Source organism: Hibiscus syriacus, unplaced genomic scaffold, assembly GCF_006381635.1.
Source record: "Hibiscus syriacus cultivar Baekdansim isolate YM2019G1 unplaced genomic scaffold, ASM638163v2 tig00005974_pilon, whole genome shotgun sequence".
NCBI lineage: Eukaryota > Viridiplantae > Streptophyta > Magnoliopsida > Malvales > Malvaceae > Hibiscus > Hibiscus syriacus.
The window spans coordinates 4,817,297-4,832,956 of NW_024062076.1; the positions used below are offsets into that span (position 1 = coordinate 4,817,297).

The 15,660-nt window shown below is 35.5% G+C and overlaps 1 pseudogene; it reads left to right on the plus strand.

Annotated features, from left to right (window-relative positions):
- Positions 1-619: 619 nt before the first annotated feature.
- On the plus strand, positions 620-14,317 carry LOC120200498 (annotated as a pseudogene).
- The last annotated feature ends 1,343 nt before the right edge of the window (positions 14,318-15,660 follow it).

The following is a 15,660-nucleotide window of genomic DNA, read 5'->3' on the forward strand; positions in this document are numbered from 1 at the left end:
AAACATAGAACATGATATTTATTCTAAAATATAATACAAATAAAATATTTATGTCATGCTATAATATTATGTAAAAAGTTATAAATAATAATAATACAAACAAAATAAATATATAAAACATAAAACATACTTTAATGGTAAAATAAATATTATACATATGAATATACTTACTACATGGTGATAAAAATAAATGTACAGTAACTTAGGATCTTAAATATTAATAAACAAATATCATGGCATGAAACAAGAAAATAACCAAAACAAAAGCACTAGAATATTAAATAAACCATAAATATAGGACTAAAATGGAAGATCATAAATAACAGTAGCTAATTTCGAATAAAAAAATACATACAACAGAGTACTAAATTAAAATAATACAGAACCAAGTATCCAATTCGCAAATAATGTAAAATAAGCAGAAACTGGTGATCAAATCATAAAACATGCTAAAATGGAAGGGACTTAAAGCATGATTAACCTAATAATTTAAATAAACGCGAATTACCTTAAACATAAAGGACCAGAAGGGTGGTTTAACCTAAAACTTTTTGTGGTTTACCCAAAAACCCTAAATATCAACTCTTCTTCCCCTTTCCAGAATCATTTCGCACGATACCCTCAAATCTCCAACTCTTTCTCTCTTTTCTTCCTCCCTCAACCCACGGTGGCCACTCAACAAATAATCCCAACCCTCACCACTTCGGCCACCCTACATGGGTGGCCATTCTCTCAATTATCCACCATCACCTCGTCAAAAACCATCTCCGATAAACCAAGACGAAAACCCAGCCGAGCCCCCTCGTCCATCCTTTGGCCGAGAGATACTATACCCAAAACGCGCCACCACACACGGTGGAGCTGCTGCTTAAACTCAACTAACCTAACTCCTATCACTTCCCCCTACAACCCTAATCGCCGAGGAGCACCACAACCGTAAGGTAAACCCTTCTTCTTCTACTTCTAATTTTTTTGTTTTGTTTTTATTATCTTTTTTTTAAACCAAAGAAAAACGAAGAGGAGAAAGAAAAACCACCTTTCCAAAGGTTCTTGTATTTCTGCTGGAAAAAACGAGAGGAATCCAAGACCCTTTCTCTTGTTACATGGTTTGGTTCTTATAACCAATTTACATAGGTTAAAAAAAACAAATAAAAATCCTAGATATATTGTGGATCTACTGTGTTAATGATGAAGTGTTTTTAATACTCCGGATATTCCGGGGTTTTGTTGAGCAAGCTTGGACCGGCGTGGCAGTGGAGGCTGAAGGCATGATATACCTAGGGTATAGTTAGGTTAGGGTTTTGTTGGGTTTGAATGGGGGTTATGGGATTTAGGGGTTATGAAAAATGGTGGTTACAACACTTATGATAAAGACTCGTGTCTGTCAACGGGTTCAAATATGAAAGCTCGAGTTAATATGTTTTAATAAATAATGCTGTATTGCTGTTGTGGATCCTTGGAGAGAGTGTTAGCTTGGACAAATAAGACCATGGAACCATTGTGGTCAGTCTCTTGCAAGTTGCTAATGATGCGAAACTAACATATTTCGTCCCAAATTGGCTGGTATGACAATCTAACTTTTGTCTCTCAACATGGTGTACTTATTTTATCGTCATTACCAACTTGCAAGAAGTTGACCATCTTGATTCTCTGGTCCAACTTGTCCAAGCTGACACCAACAAAAATCCACAACAGTAACCCTTGCATTTTCTATTAAATCATCCTAGCTTGTGTTTTTGTTTTGAACCCTTTAAGCGCATTCAAGTATTTATCATAATTTCTAAACTTGGTTACAACATCAAGCTCAATTGTCTGTTTTGCACTAGTACTGAGGCTCCAGGTTGCTAGTTCCAATTTGTCTGGTGGCTTAATCTTAGTGTGCGAAATCAAGCATTGGAATCCGCTTTGCAGCATTGACTTTATACCATGTTTATGCTGCCTGCAATCCCCTCAAATTGTGTAAAGGTTCTTTCTTCATTTGTAATTAATGTTATCTTTTAGAGGAAAGAAAAATATATGCTCTCTTTTTTGTGTGCTTGTGTGAATGAATAGCTGTTTAACTAGAATTATCCACCTTTGCATTGATCATCACCATGGGATTGTTTCTTCTAGCTTTTAGTTGTTGTATGCTGTATAAATTTTGTATGGGAACTAAACTATAAATCTCTCCTCATTAATGATGCATTGCAGGATAAGAAAACAGTGAAGTTGGGAGCTGCAGATAATTTGCATCTAGAGGGATTTGTCTTGAATTTCTTTTCAAAAGCAGACAAACAAGATCGTGCTGGACGAGCAGACTTGTATGTGAATATTCTTTTATTATATATATGGTTGTTGTATTAAATTGTATTTTGTCGACGTTCCTTTGAGGTTTATCTTTTTGGAGGGATAATGACCCTGTGAAAATCATTCTTTTGATGAACTAAATGGCTTGTTTGCAGTTTTTGATCGATTGTATGTCGTGTTACCTTCTAAATTATAAAGAGTACTTTCAGTTGCAACATTCAACCCTTTTACTGTACTTCAGTAGTTTGATATAGCTATAAGTGTGTTAACATTTTTTGCTTGTATAGGAATACAGCAAAGACATTTTACGCTGCCAGCATTTTCTTCGATATTATAAACCAGTTCGGCCCTCTTCAGCCTGATGTGAGTCTCTGATTGTAGTTGTTATACTTGGACTAAGAGTTTGCGGTTCTATCGTTGATTAAATGCTGGTTATGACTTGTAGCATAACATGTTATTGGTGTTATTTTGGTTTCGAACTTTTTTTGTTTTCTTCTACAGCTCGAGAAGAAACAGAAGTATGCGGTGTGGAAAGCTGCGGATATTAGGAAAGCTTTAAAAGAAGGAAGCCCGTACCAGGCCCTCCTGATGGTGATGAAGATTTGTCGGTTCCATTGAGTACACCTCAAGATGCATATGTATGTTTCTAATCAGAACACTGCTTTAGTATGTTTCTAGACAGAATGTCAAATTCTCGATAATCTTGATCTATGGTTGTCCTTGTAGGATCTTGGGTCACATCAACCTGTAGTTACCAGTCCTCAACAAAGTTCCGATCCATCACCTCAGTTCCATGAAGCAAATAACCAGCATTATACTAATATTCCAACATCATCTCAGTTCCATGATAAAATCGACGGCCAACATTCGTTAAATATTTCACCGTCACCTCATTCATTTCCATCTGCCGGTTACCCTCTCACGACTAATCCTACCCGCAAGAGCCCCAACAACGAGACTTCCATCCATCATTTCCGGGAAACATATCTGAAAATCCCATATACCCTCAATCATACAACTATCAACCCTATCAACAAGATCGGCAACCACATTTTCCAGTTAGTTATCCATCCCATGAAGCGCCATCTTATTCGTACCCTAATTTTCAGTCACATCCGAGTATCTCGGAGAGTAGTTTACATTCAGCCTCGTCTCACCATCCTTCTTTCTATCAAGGCTCTCCTTTTAGTCCCCTATCAGATCCTCCTATGACAAGCTATCCGTCAACAGTTCAGTACTCTTCGAGTGGCAGAAACGGGAAGTCTTGGAACCTTCACCAACTCCTACTCAAAAATACCAATATGACAGCAATTGGCAACCACCGCCTGAGAAAATCGCCGAGGCACACAAGGCAGCTCGGTTCGCGATCGGTGCCTTAGCATTTGACAATGTGTCGACTGCCGTAGAGCACTTGAAGAAATCAGTTGAATTGCTGACTAATCCGTCAGCCAGTCAGTGAGCTTGTTATCAATGTTCTTTTGAATCGTATGGCTGATTTGTAAATTTCTTTTTGTTCTTGTAGACACAATATTTTCGTCCCATATGTAATGTCTATAATATATGGTATATTAAACATATGTTATATATTATATTAATTATTTTATTATTGTTACAGGTCACCCGGACCATTACAAAACCAAAATACCAAACAGCCCGTTGCATAGCCCAGCAACGTCAAGTGGTCCTGACCCAACAAGCACACAATAAATTAGGGTTTCCAAAACCCTAAACATCTTCTACCCCAGCCGCCAAGTGCCTCAACTGTTGGATCAATATGTGATCCAATGGACCATAGTATGAGCCAGATAGGGTTTCAACCTTTCTACATGAGCGCCGCAAGCCTCCCAAGAGTCCCACGACCAAACCCCTCGGTCAGCTTCCCGAACTTCCCGGCGCAAGGAACTCGACCATCACCTAGATAGGGTTTCAACCCTTCTACATGAGCGCCGCAAGCCTCTCAAGAGTCCCACGACCAAACCCCTCGGTCAGCTTCCCGAACTTCCCCAAGGAACTCGACCATCACCAACACGCCACCAATAACATGCACATGTGAAACACAACAAACAACAAAATAAGTCACAATCCACCTAGGACTCAAGAATTTCGGAGCTAAAAATAGGATTTTTTTAGTATAAATAACGATTGTAATCACACGATTTTTCACGGGTATTACACAAGGATACTAGACACGAATATCACAAATTTATACTAGTAAATACGGAGAAGTAGGGCGAATCTTTGTACAACGTTTGAAAGGAAATAAAGGTAGTGTTTTTACCTTATTTTGTTCGTTCTTGGTTGTTTGCATGTCGGTTTTGCTTGATTTAAAACTCGTACGGCCGAGGATCAGAGGGAGGCCCTCCATTTATTTTTATTTTTTTTCTTCGAAACTTCTCCAGATCTACGCTACCCCAAGACGATTTTGAAAAAACCAATTTGATTTTCTAAAAGAAGAGGGGGAGAGCTTTCAGAAAAGTATTTTTTTAAAGGATTTGTCGCCGATGATCAGCGACCGGCGCCGATCAACGGCGACAACGAGGCGGTACGGGGCAGTCAGTTTTCTGGGTTCATCGAGACTCAAGATGTGTTCATCCAAAGATGAACAATTGAGAGAAATCTCTCAAAATGGGGGGAGGCTTTTGGTAATTAAAATGAGAGAAATGAAGATTTTTAAAATCTGTTTTTGCTTTTATATTCGACCCGTGGATGCCTGCCGACTCGACCCGTCCATTACACGACTCGCGTGTTTTCGAGAAAATTAGGGTTAATCACCCTTTTGATCCCTCGTCGCCTTTAAAGCTCCTCTTTAACCCCAAATTGAATTTACATCTTGATAATTACTTCGAAACCTGACCTCCGAGTTTTGATTCTTTCAATTTAGTCACCTCTAAGAGCTAATTTTTTTCCTTTTCTCATTTTTATTCAAATATTGTACATTTTTATTTATTTGAACGATATTATATACATATACATTTTTATTTCATTTATTTTTTTTATGATTACTATTATTTTAGTATTTATTATTTTCTCGTATATATATCCGTTTCTTATTATTTTTCCTAGCGTTTATGTATATATTTATTTATTTGTACATAATATTGTATATCTTTATTATCGATCTTAATTATTGTTTATACTTATTTTATTAAATACTTTAACTTATTATATATATATATATATGTATATTACTTATATTTTTATTATTATTTTTTTCCTTGTTTATCTTTGTGTATGTTTCAGTTTCATTTTTCCTTTGATTTCATTCTCATTTTATTTTTGTTTTCTTTTTTATGTTTTTATATTTTTATTCTTATCTATTTCCTATTCTTTTCTTGCTTTATTTTTTTGTTTATTTATTTTATCATTTTATTTGTTTTCTCTATGTTATTTTATTACCATTTCCATTTTTTTATTAGCATATCATATCTTAATCCAATTCGACTTCTCATTTAACATTTAAGCCTTTTTAATGGACTTCGTTCAGCTAATCAGAGGTAAATAATTTGGATCGTCATTTTACCTTTTAATTTAAATTTTTAATTTTCTTAATTAAAGACAACTGGAAATTACACAGTACCGAAAGGGCAGTTCAAGGGTGTTAACCCTTCCTTGACTGTAACCGACTCCCGAATCTGACATATCACTGGTAAGACGCAGATCAGGTAAGACTTAAGGTACTCGATCAACCCATTTTGTGTAAAATAAATGATCGGTGGCGACTCACAATCCATTCTCCTAAGTCGAAGCCCAATTCCGAGCCCAACCGAAAGACGGTTCCGACAGCTTGGCGACTTCGCTGAGGACACAGGTAAGTGGGTCAGGCTAAGTTAATTTCCAGTTGTCTTTTTAACGAAAAGGGTAAGTTTAAATTTTAAGGTAACATTTCGATCCTTTTTTACTTACTTTTGATTATATTTTTGAGTAAATAGTTGTACTAACCGTTTTCTAATGATTTCATCTAAGGCTCTAAACCCGAGCTCCAAACCCATTTTAAGTGGGGTAAAAGCGACGCATTCGTGTGAATTTATTCACTGCATATGCCTAGCAAGTAGCCTTCGGGATTCATATACCTTATGTCTTCGTGTGAATTTATTCTCCGCATAGAAATAAAGGAATGTGTCCTCTCGAGTTTAACTTAGTCCACACAAGCCTGTGATGGGTTTAAGACTAAGGGTCTGGTAAGCCCAAGGGGGCACCGGCAAGGAGAACTCGGGTACCATTTTAGAACCTAAACTGGGAGACTATGGAGAAATAGAGCCTACCCCGAAACCCCATTTCAAGACCAAGGACATTTTTTCCCTAACCATGTTATTTTTTTTCCTCCTGCTCTTCTTTCTTTATTTTGTCATTTTTGTGTGTGTTTATTTATTCACTAACGTGTTGCCTTTGTGCTTATTTTCTTAGCATTTGCTTCATAACAAGAGGCCATTGATCCCTAAAAAGGTATTTGTTACACACAAAATAATTTGAACTAATGGACAAAGGGGTTGTAATACAAGAGATGAAAATGCAGAGAACAGTCTACAAGGCGACTAAGTGTCATATTCAATCCAGAAGATGTGGTGCCCACAATTGAAGAGTATATCACTCTACTGTATTATAGAGACTCATAATGAACCGGGTTTACATCAAGCACAGTGAAAGTCTATCTCTGAAGAACTGACTGGCAGAAGTTACAGGGGCAAGATGAAGGTTACTGATCCTGGGAGTCCTTTCAAAGATAACAATGACAAAATGATAGTTGAAATTGGAGACCATTGCTGATGAATTCAAGAAACAGACAAATGAACTTCACATAGGTCCTATAAGTTAGGGGCTCCAATGACGTATTCATGCTCAACAAAAGATAAATGCCCGAGATGCAGTCATTTGAGACTTCTTGGGCCAATACAAAAAGTAACTCAACATTTCCACGGTTCATCCAGAGAAGCCAGAATGATACGACAGGTTATTCAATCGGTGACAGACGAACGCAGAAGACTAGTCAGCATGTCAGAAGCTGTCATGATATTTTTGGCCTATTAAAAGATAAAACACTTTTGTCCCCAATAAGGATTATTCATAATAACAGGCACATTTTTTTGATCAATGCCTCGGACATTTCATGCATCATGCATTTAGACATATTTTTCATTTTTGTTATTTTCTTTGCGTTCACATTAACTAACGGAAGAATGCTTTAATAAAAGGGAATAAATACTGGATACACTAACTCAAGCATTGGACTTACCTCATCCGCATAACACTCACTTGAAAAAGAGGCGCATGGAGGCCAGAATCATTCAAATCGAAGAGAATATGGAAAAATTGCAGAAAGAGCTAGAGGATAAAATGGCTCATAATAGTAAGAGTACCCTGGATTCCATCGCGAGAAGCCATGAGTCTTTAGTCGACCAAATCGTGGATAAGTTGTCTGGTTTACAACAACAAGCAAGTGCTCCCGGAGTAGGTGCGTCTGAGGAGGTAACCATATCACCGACCCCCCAGGTGGTTATTTCACCCGGGATCATACCCGGACCGCAAGAAAACTCTTCTTCTACTAAAGGAAAAGCATCATTTGCTGCGAAGGGGTAAACTTCCACAACCTATCCTGGCAATCATCCGGAAGACTATCATATCCTAGATTTTGACAAAGAGGATAAGGAAAAGAAGATGGAAGAGAAGATCAAGATGTTAGAAGATCAGATGAAGATGGTCCAGGGGGACCATGATTATTATAGAGTGGACGCAATAGAGTTGAGCCTGGTTCCAGATTTGGTGTTTCCACCAAAGTTTAAGGTCCCTGAGTTTGAGAAGTTTGATGGGAATAGTTATCCCTCAGCCCACATCACTATGTTCTGTCGGAAGATCACAGAATATGGGGGAAATGACCAACTTCTGATTCACTGTTTTCAAGAGAGTCTGTCCGGTTCAGCTATTCGGTGGTACAACCAGCTCAGTCGAACTAATATCAAGACATGGAAAGACTTAACGAAGTCTTTCTTAGAACAGTACAAACATATCGATGATATGAGACCAGACCGAGTTATACTACAGAGCCTGGAAAAGAAGCATAACGAAAGTTTTCGACAGTACGCACAGAGATGGAGGGATCTGTCAGTACAAGTTCATCCACCTTTGGATGAAAAGGAAACTAGAAAGTTGTTTGTACGGACCTTGAAGACGCCTTACTTCGGGCACCTGGTGGCAATTACATCGAGAACTTTCTCAAATCTAGTTATGGCTGGTGAGATGATCGAGCTAGCTATAAAATAAGGAAAATTTGAGGGAAGTGACTCCAGTGAGAAGCCTCTCATGAAGAACAAAGAGCGAGAGATCAACAATATGAACACCTACAAAGGTGTTATGATCTCAACCACTGCAGCTGTATCATCCGATACTTCTAAACAAACTCAAAGAGAACCAAGGAATGAAAGGGAATCTTACCTAACTAATTTGGGGATTAGAACTCATAATTTCTTCCATAAAAAGACTCGCATCAGTCCAATCCCAATGACATATGAGGAGTTTCTCCCAATGCTAGTTGAGAAGAATCTTGTGACTCTAGTTCAATCCAAACCTAGAGAGGCCCCATATCTTGAAGGCCATGTTATTAACGCCATATGTAGTTATCATATCAGGAGCTCAGGGCACACCACTGAGAACTGTGGGGCATTGAAACGTAAGGTCCAAGATTTGATTGATTCAGGGGAATTAACTTTCAATGAATAATGAGGCATTCTGATCGAGTTGATTGGGACATCCATCAGGAGTTTTGTTGTGTTCTCATCTTATTTGAAATTGTTTTTCTTTTGTGCTTATTATGTTCAAAAGTCGCTTGACGTTTTAAACATTTTAAATAAAATGTTTTCTTCTGAGGAAATGAACAAATTTTAATCTTGAATTCCTTGAATATCACCTTAATTAAAAGTTGTTTAATAATTGAGGTTGTAAATCTTTGACAAGATTAAACCCTACAAAACAAAGAACCCTTGGTCCTAATTTAAACATCAGACTACACGCTTTTCTCTTATAGGGACTGAGCTAGTTTTCTCTTCTCATGAAGAGTCCATCAAAGGTTTGGTATTCAGGTATGTGTTAGGAGCAAACATAATGGGGAAACTAGCACATGAGATTGCAAAACTAATTGGTTTAACTTCTGCTAAAGACGTTCAGTGATGACAATGATCTTCTCAGATGGAATGGTCAAGTAGGTGAATCTAGTTTAGGTCAGTTGCTTGGGAATTGAACTCTAACGATGAGATTTTCTGACCTTCAAAAACACCTAGACTATAACAGGTTCTTCTTAACAAATTTAAGAAATTGGACCTGTATACCCACATTATAATATTATATATACAATAATGCGTGAGTTATCCCTCTAGAGCAGTTGGTTAAACGCCCCAGCTTTATGGATAATATTCAGCTAGCCTGATAAATGTGATTATACTATACAATAAAGCTTGAGCTGTCCCTCTAAGGCAATTGGTTAAACGCCCCGGCTTTATGGATAAGATTCAGCTAACATGATAAATGTATTTACATATTGAGTTGTCCCTCTAGAGCAATTGGTAAAATGCTCCGACTTTATGGATCCAGCTAGCCATTTAATGGCATATTTAAATAAGGAGTTTCGGTAAAAATAGACTAAGAGAGTTAAGGAACACCTGTTATAGTCAAATACACACGAGCACTCAAGAATCTCATTTTTAGACCGATATTTCTGCACTACCTTTGTTAGAAGAGCTTACAAAACTTGAACAAATAGAAGATTTCAGAGAACTGAAACAAAAGTATTCTGAAAGGTCTAGCTATTGATTATGCTAGTTGTGTCGTTTTGTTTGCCTCCGATCAAAATGTCAAATCAAGAAAAAGGGTATACCATGATCTTCACGATGACCGAATCTATGAAACAAACCTTAATAACCTCTAAACCAATTTTTTGATCTTGATATTTGTCAGAGGTTTAAGCTATCAAAGATTAAAAGAGCATTTGATTCTTTTGATATCCGATGAACTCCGGTTTTATGATTTGCTTCAATTGTGAAACCTATAAGGAGGCAATATTTTTCAAAACTCCTTTTGATATTTTTCAAAAATTTAAAAATTCAAAGAAAAAAGTATTTTCAAACAAGATGAGTTCTCTGGAAGCATGTCTTGGAAATCAACGAATATCTCTCCAAAGCTCAAGATTGAAACTGTGGCAGGAGAAGCCAAATTTGTTGGGGCAAAATTTGTGGGAGAAAGAAAAATAAATCGTCTTAAGTTTGCAAGAATACACCCTTGTGGAAATGAAGACAAACTGAGAGAATGAAGACTGCTCACGCAATTATTCCCTTCACAGATCAACATTCTGTTTTAAGCATATTGAAGAATCCAAGATCAAAAATCAGATTCCAGCATCAAGAGTCATCAGGACTGACAACCAGAGATTGAGATTTCTATCCAAACCCTAAAATAATATGTTTTGCATGTACATTTTAGGCATACATAAGAGCATCACATCCATAGTATCTCATATGTGCATAATTTTGCATATTCATGCTAAAGTCAATTTCAACTTCTCAGCGAAAGATATTGAACTCAAAAGAAGTTCATTTTACAAGTGTGGATCTGAACGTCACAACGAAGAACATCCAATTAAAAGCTCAATTTCACAGCGAATGAGCCATCCACGATTTCAACTTCACGAAGAAGGATATCGTGCCTGATGAAGTGATCTAGTGTCACAACAAACATGTCGTCCGCAGATTTGACTTCCTTAAGTCAACGATGAAAGCTTCTGAAAGGATTTCTTTTACATGCATGAACAAGCAGATTATCGATCACCTTTGAGATTGTTTCTCTCGAAACAAAGGGGTCGTCTCACTCAAGACTAATTTTCTCTTAAAACAAATTTTGTCTCTCTTGAGACGGTTTCCCTTGAAACAAAAACTTTGAATTTGTTTTCTTTAAAACAAAGTTTGTCTCTCTAGAGACATTTTCTCTTAAAACAAATTTTGTCTCTCTTGAGACGGTTTCCCTTGAAACAAAAACTTTGAATTTGTTTTCTTTGAAACAAAGTTTGTCTCTCTAGAGACATTTTCTCTTAAAACAAATTTTGTCTCTCTTGAGACGGTTTCCCTTGAAACAAAAACTTTGAATTAGTTTTCTTTGAAACAAAGTTTGTCTCTCTAGAGACATTTTCTCTTAAAAAATTTTTTATCTCTCTTGAGACAGTTTCCCTTGAAACAAAAAAACTTTGAATTTGTTTTCTTTGAAACAAAGTTTGTCTCTCTTGAGACATTTTCTCTTAAAACAAATTTCGTCTCTCTTGAGACAGTTCCCCTTGAAACAAAATCTTTTAATCAGTTTTCCTTAAAACAAATTTCGTCTCCCTTGAGATAATTTCCCTTGAAACAAAATCTTTGAATCTGTTTTCCTTTAAACAAATTTCGTCTCTCTTGAGACAGTTTCTTTTAGAACTAAATTTTGTCTCTCTTGAGACGTTTTCTCGTAAAACAAATTTTGTCTCTCTTGAGATAGTTTATCTTGAAACAAAATCTATGAATCTATTTTCCTTGAAACAAATTGCGTCTCCCTTGAGACAGTTTCTTTTGGAACAAAATTTTGTCTCTCTCGAGATAGTTTCCCTTGAAACAAAATCTATAAATCTGTTTTCCATTAAACAAATCTCGTCTTACTCGAGACAGTTTCTCTTAAAGCACCAAAAAAACCTTTGAAAATGTTTCTCTCGAAATACCAAACCTTCAAGTTTAGTTTCGCTTAGCTTAAAGGCACATCATTTGCTCTATAGCTTAAGTCGAAAAAAGCTATCTATCAACAAAGACCTTTCGAGTTCGATCTCATTCAGCTTGAGTGCCTATCAACCACTTGGTGAAATCAAAGAATTATTTTCTAGTCGAATTTTCAAACCAAGGTTTTAAACCGAGAAAAGACCCAGAGTTGACTACAATTTGGCAACTATATGGTATTGAACATATGTTATAATATATTATTTATTATTTTGTTAAGGTCACCCGGACCATTACAAAACTAAAATACCAAACAGCCCGTTACATGGCCCAGCAACGTCTAGTGGTCCAGACCCAACAAGCACATAATAGATTAGGGTTTCCAAAACCCTAAACATCTTCTGCCCCAACCGCTAAGTGCCTCAACCATTGGATCAATATGTGATCCAATGGACCACAGTAGAGCCGGATAGGGTTTTCCAAACCCTAAACATCTTCTGCCCCAACCGCTAAGTGCCTCAACCATTGGATCAATATGTGATCCAATGGACCACAGTATGAGCCGGATAGGGTTTCATCCCTTCTCCATGAGCGCCACAAGCCTCTCAAGAGTCCCATGACCAAACCCCTCGGTCAGCTTCCCGAACTTCTCGGCGTAAGGAACTCGGCCATCACCAACACGCCACCAATAACGTGCACATGTGAAACACAACAAATAACAAAATAAGAGTCACAATCTGCCTAGGACTCAAGAATTTCGGAGCTAAAAAATAGGATTTTTTTAGTATAAATAACGATTGTAATCACACACGGTTTTTCACGGGTATTACATAGGGACACTAGACACGAATATCGGAAATTTATACTAGTAAATACGGAGAAGCAGGGTGAATCTTTGTACAACGTTTGAAAGGAAATAAAGGTAGTGTTTTTACCTTATTTTGTTCGTTCTTGGTTTTTTGCATGTCGGTTTTGCTTGATTTAAAACTCGTACGGTGTCGTCGATGACCGGCGACCGACGCCGATGACCGACACCGATCAATGGCGACGGCGAGGCGGCGCGGGGCGGTCAGTTTTCTGGGTTCATCGAGACTCAAGCTGTGTTCATCCAAAGATGAACAATAAAGAGAAAGCTCTCAAAATGGGGGGCGACTTTGGTAATTAAAATGAGAGAAATGAAGATTTTTAAAATCTGTTTTTGCTTTTATATTTGACCCGTGGATGCCTGCCGACCCGTCCATTACACGAACCGCGTGTTTTTGAGAAAAATAGGGTTAACCACCCTTTTGATCCCTCATCACCTTTAAAGCTCCTTTTTAACCCCAAATTGAATTTACATCTTGATAATTGCTTCGAAACCTGACCTTCGAGTTTTGATTCTTTCAATTTAGTCACCTCTAAAAGCCAATTTTTTTCCTTTTTCTCATTTTTATTCAAATATTGTACATTTTTATTTATTTTAACGATATTATATACATATACATTTTTATTTCATTTATTTTTTATGATTACTATTATTTTAGTATTTATTATTTTCTCGTATATATATTCGTTTCTTATTATTTTTCCTAGCGTTTATGTATATATTTATTTATTTGTACATAATATTGTATATCTTTATTATTGATCTTAATTATTGTTTATACTTTTTTTATTAAATACTTTGACTTATTATATATATATATGTATATTACTTATATTTTTATTATTATTATTTTTCCTTGTTTATATTTGTGTATGTTTCAGTTTCATTTTTCCTTTGTTTTCATTCTCATTTTATTTTTGTTTTCTTTTTATGTTTTTATATTTTTATTCTTATCTTTTTCCTATTATTTTCTTGTTTTATTATTTTGTTTATTTATTTTATCATTTTATTTGTTTTCTCTATGTTATTTTATTACCATTTCCATTTTTTTATTAGCATATCATATCTTAATCCAATTCGGCTTCTCATTTAACATTTAAGCCTTTTTAATGGACTTCGTTCAGCTAATCAGAGGTAAATAATTTGGATCGTCATTTTACCTTTTAATTTAAATTTTTAATTTTCTTAATTAAAGACAACTGAAAATTACACAATATCGAAAGGGCAGTTCAAGGGTGCTAACCCTTCCTTGACTGTAACCGACTCCCGAATCCGACATATCACTGGTAAGACGCAGATCAGGTAAGACATAAGGTACCCGATCAACCCATTTTGTGTAAAATAAATGATCGTTGGCGACTCCCAATCCATTCTCCTAAGTCGAAGCTCAATTCCGAACCTAACCGAAAGACGGTTCCGACAGTTTTATAATTCAGAGTGGGGAAATTATGAATAACTGTTGTCTTTTAATCTTCAGTTGAGAATCTGATAATATGTAATTTTTTATTAGAGTTTTTTTTTTGTGGATTTTACTTTTTCATCCAATTTTACTTCATCATTTCATAATTGTAAGCTCTCTTAAATCATCGTGATAAAAGAATTTTCAAAATGTTTGTTTTCTAATTTCTATGACAATGTAAAAAAAAATTCTTAAATTATTTTCTTTTTTCTATTTAAGCCCCTAAATTATTTTTTAATAAAATAATTTCTTAAACTATTATATGTATTTGCTTTAGATTTTATTATTTTTTTCAGTTAGAAAAAATGAATTTTTGATTCAATCTGATACTAAAAAACTTGATCTAAAAAAATTTTAAATTTAAGTTGAGTTATAAAATAGAATTCGGATAACTCAAAAATTCAAATAATTAATAGATTTATTTTCAAGTTTGAGTCGAGTCTCTCAATTTTGTATGATATATGCATATTATATATGAAAAAAATATATGAAAAATATATATTAATGTGTATAGTTATAGAAAATCGTTTAAATTGAAATCAAATAGTATCATAATATTATAAATATTTACAATTAAATTTAATAGAATCTCGAACAACTGGACTTAACTCGAACTTTATAAATTTGGCTTGAAATTGTTTTTATTTTAAAAACTTTAAATATGATTTATACTCGATTTAATCAAACATTCACCATGCTGACAGACATAACCGATAAATTCGTTTTAATAATCTCGCTCTCAATCTTCTTCAATTTCTTTAAGAGTTCGATAATAATTACTTTTGAACGACGAGTGACATGAGCATTGTACCATTCAAAAAAACTGATAACAAATATTGCTCTCATTCTCATAATTTTTACATCTAATGAACCTATTTTATTGGATCTCATCAGTCAAAAGAGTGATAATTTCAGCTCGTCCTCCACAACAATAAATGGGCATTCTACTGCTTGTTTTCGTAATTTTCTTCTTCTTCTCATTCCTTCTTCATTGGCATAGTCTTCTTTTTATTTTTTTTATCTTCTTTATAAAATGATTTTAAAAGTAGATAGGGATTTAAAAGAAAGAGTTTCAAAGGCTGATAGTGATTTTGTTTTAGGGTAATTTGGTTCACTAAATGTAAGATCGCATTTAGAAATAAGATTATTGGAATGTACCATTATTTTGGGAATGTTACAAATTAGAATCCCTCTTTTTTTCGATCCAGTTCCTCTACCATCGCGAACTCTGGTTAGGTTCAGGCATGATACACATTTTAGTTATTGGGAGAACCCAAGTACTCTCTTTTGGATCCATGAGGGCCATTTTTTTATTTCACGTTCACAAATAGGCATGC